We start from the raw sequence: 4,042 nt of genomic DNA on the forward strand, positions 1-4,042 counted from the left end.
TCATGTCGTCCCTGCTACTTCCTGCAACATAAAACTCACACAGATTATTTTTCCTCCAAGGTTAAATTGCCTTGAGGCACACAGCAGGTCTCCCGATCCTTCTGTATTACCCACCAAGTACACCCTGGTCCTTGGGCAAAGACAATCCCATGAATGGGTTTGCCATTTATCATGGGAGTAGAAATCCACAATAATTTCCCCAGCCACTTCCATATGCATAGTATGGGGACCTTATCTTCTCCCACAGTGTGTAGGGGTTTTGTGTGGGCAGGACCAGGGCAGTTAGCAGATCCCCTAGTGCTGACCAGCCAAGTGGCTTCTGCTCAATTTATATCCCAGTGCTTCCATGCCCCATTACCTAATGCTCTTAACATAGTCTTCAACAATCCATTATACCTCTCAATCTTTCCGGAGGCTTGTGGGTGATAAGGGATGGGATATATCTACTCAATACTATGTTTCTTTGCCCAAGAGTTTAAAAGGTTATTTGGAAAATGAGTCCCATTGACTGATTTGATTGTCTCTGGGGTACCATGTCACCACAAAATGTGTCTCTCAAGGCCTAAGATAGTGTTTTGAGCAGTGGCATGGTTTACAGGGTGTGTTTCCAGCCAGGCAGTCATTGCCTCTACCATAGTCTTGCCTTGGAGTGTTCATGGCAGTGGTCCAATGTAGTCAATTTGCCAGGCCTCACTGTATCAGAAACCCAGCCACCACCCTCTGTTCCAAGGAGAATTTACAGAATCACAAATCAACTAGGTTGGAAAAGAACTTTGAGATCATCAGGTCTAACCTATGACCTAACACCACCTTGTCAACTAGACCACGGGACTAAGTGCCACATCCAGTCTTTTCTTAAACATCTCTAGGGGCAGTGACTCTGCCACCTCCCTGGGCAGCCCATTCCAATGCCCAATCACTCTCTGTGAAGAACATCTTCTAATGTCCGGCCTAAACCTCCCCTGGTGCAGCTCAAGACTGAGTCCTCTTGTCCTGTTGCTGGTTCCCTGGGGGAAGAGATCAATCTCCACCTGGCTACAACCTCCTTTCAGGTAGTTGTAGAGACTGATAAGGCCGCCCCTGAGCCTCCTTTTCTCTGGGCTAAACCCCAACTCCCTCAGCCACTCCTCATAGGGCTTGCGTTTCAGACCCTTCACCAGTCTTGTTGCCCTTCTCTTGATGCATTCAAGCATCTCAACATCTTTCCTAAATTGAGAGGCCCAAATCTGGACACAGTACTCAAAGTGCATCCTAACCAGTGCCAAGTACAGGGGAAGAATGACTTCCCTAGTCCTGCTAGCCACACTATTCCTGATCCAGACCAGGATGCCATTGGCCTTCTTGGCCATGTGGGCACATTGCTGACTCATGTTCAATCTGCTGTCAACCAGTACCCTCAGGTCCCTTTCTGCCTGGCTGCTGTTGAGCCACTTTGTCCCCAACCTGTAGTGCTGCATGGGGTTGTTGTGGCCAAATGCAGGACTCAGCACTTGGTCTTGTTAAACCTCATTGTTGGATTCAGCCTATCTATGCAGCTTGTTCAGGTCCCTCTACAGAGCTCTCCTACCCTTCAGCAGATCGACACTCACACCCAACTTGGTGTAATCTGTGAATTTGTTAATGGTAGACTCAATTCTCTCATCCAGATCATCAATAAAGATATTAAACAGGAGTGGGCCCAACACAGATCCCTGGGGAATGCTATTAGTGACTGGCTGCCAACTGGATGTAACACCATTCACCACCACTCTCTGAGCCTGTCTGTCCAGCAACTTCTTAATCCAGCTAAGAGTTCACCTGTCCTAGTCATGGGCTGCCAGCTTTTCCAGAAGTATGCTGTGTGAGACAGTGTCAAAGGCTTTGCGGAAGTCTAGATGGGTCACTTGATTGCAGCATATTTCACATTTGTGAATAAATAACTTGTGTGATGGCCTCCATGGTCAGGCCCACCCCTCAATCGCAAGCCCATCTGTATGTTGTATCCCTTCTTAGATGTCCTGATGTTTCATGGGCCCATCGGGCTATAAATAGCTCACTCTTCTGCTCCTAGTTTAAGTCTACTTGACCTATGCCAATCTTAGCAGCCTTATTTAGCTGTTTGTTGTTCTGATGTTCTTCAGTGGCACGACTTTTAGGCACCTGAGTATCTACATGACGTACCTTCAGAGCCATGTTTTCTACCCGTGCAGTGATGTCCTGCCACAATGCAGCAGCCCAGATGTGTTTACCCCTGTGTTGCCAAATGGTCTTCCATTGCTGCAGCCACCCCCATGGGGAATTAGCCACCATCCAGGAGTCAGTATAGAGTTCAGGTCGCTTTTATCATTCAGCAATCTGTAGGGCTAGTTGGATGGCTGTCACTTCTGCAAATTGGCTTGATTCACCTTTCTCCTTCAGCAGCCTCAGTGATTTGTTGTGTGGGACTCCACACAGCAGCTTTCCACCTCCAATGGTTTCCTATCCCATGGCAGGATCCATCATTACATAGAGCATAGCCTACTGTTTTCTGGTAATTCATTATATGGTGATGCTTTTGGGCATGAGTGACCCTCTCAGACAATGCTCCAAAATCTCTGCCTTCTGGCCAGTACATAATCTCTTCCAGGATTCCTGAGAAAATTGGGTTTTCCCATTTGGGCTTGTTGTGTAATCAATGCTACCCTACATTTTGGAGCTAGGAAAATGCCGTCTCTACAGTTGGTGTATCCATTTGTGGGTAATACATTGCTACCAAGCTGCTGGAATATGATGCAGGGGTGCTTTGAACCACCTTCTTCTACAGACCATTGTGCAAAGGACATTTTCTGGATCTTTAGGTATGTTATCACTCTTTAGATTACTATAGATGACTTCCAGCACTGCTAATTCTCTCACGTACTGGATATCTTGATCTGCACTGGTCTGCTTCCTTGGGGAGTTCACAATTTCTTCCTTAAATGGATATCTTTCCCTCATGCTTGAGAGGAACTGTCTCCAGAGGCTGCAAATTCCTTCTTTTCCCATTCCTCTTTTAATTTCCTGATCCTTAGCAAGGGACCCCAGCTGTTTGGCTTCATGATGTTTTAACTGCTGATTGTCAGCCCCATTATCCCAGCATTGAAGCAGCCAGGCAGAAATCTGCTCACCTGACTGGCGGCTGTAATCTTTTCACAAGTCTCAAAGTTCTGATGAGGTCAGGGACTAACTTCGGTTTCCTGTTTAATTGGCTTCATTCTTTTCAATTTCTTTGTTGAAGGACCTCTTTCTCCTCCTCCTTCTCCTCCTTCTTTTTCCTCTTCTTCCAATACTAATCAATGGTATGAGCCTTTTACTTGCCTTGTCCATTTATTTTTGCTTTCACTACTGGGGCAATTACTGTAGTTGCTGTGGTTTGAGTCCCTATCTCAGTCATAGTGTCTTCAAATGAAGTTTGGGTTCCTGCTTGTCTTGGTTTGAAAGACAGGTGTCTGCCAAGAAAAGTGGGAACCTCCCTTGGAATGGAAAATATGACCTCCTTCCCTCTGAATTATTATAACTTTGAAATTAAGGGGCTTTCAAGCAAAGATATGGGAAAAGGAATAACAGTTCTTTACCAGTATATATATATATATATATGTGTGTGTGTGTGTGTGTGTGTGTGTGTGTGTGTGTATAACAAGACACACAAACAACAACAGCAGCAACAACAAACAAAACCAGAAACCCAATAACAGCCTTCTCTCGGCTGTCAAGCCCTTTTCCTCTTAGGTGTAGTTATGGTCACAGCTGGCAGGGGCGCTGTTGACTCCCGGTGGGGTAAGGCAGGTGTGATATTCCCCCGAGGCTGCAGGGGGCGCTGTGGCATGAGTTCAGCCACCCCTCTCGTCTGGTTAATGGCAGGCAAGCCGACAGAAGAGATAGGAAAAGGACTTCCTTTACAAACCCACAGGAGCAGCCAGTCTCAGTTCCCCTCTGGATGGTGAAATGGATTGTAGCAGGAACTTCGGAGCAGTGGCTGGAATGGCAGAGACGGGCACACCTGGGGTGACAAACAAAATATAACAGAAAACTCCAGTCGTAGCAG

The sequence above is a fragment of the Sylvia atricapilla genome, chromosome W, assembly GCF_009819655.1.
Source record: "Sylvia atricapilla isolate bSylAtr1 chromosome W, bSylAtr1.pri, whole genome shotgun sequence".
Lineage (NCBI taxonomy): Eukaryota > Metazoa > Chordata > Aves > Passeriformes > Sylviidae > Sylvia > Sylvia atricapilla.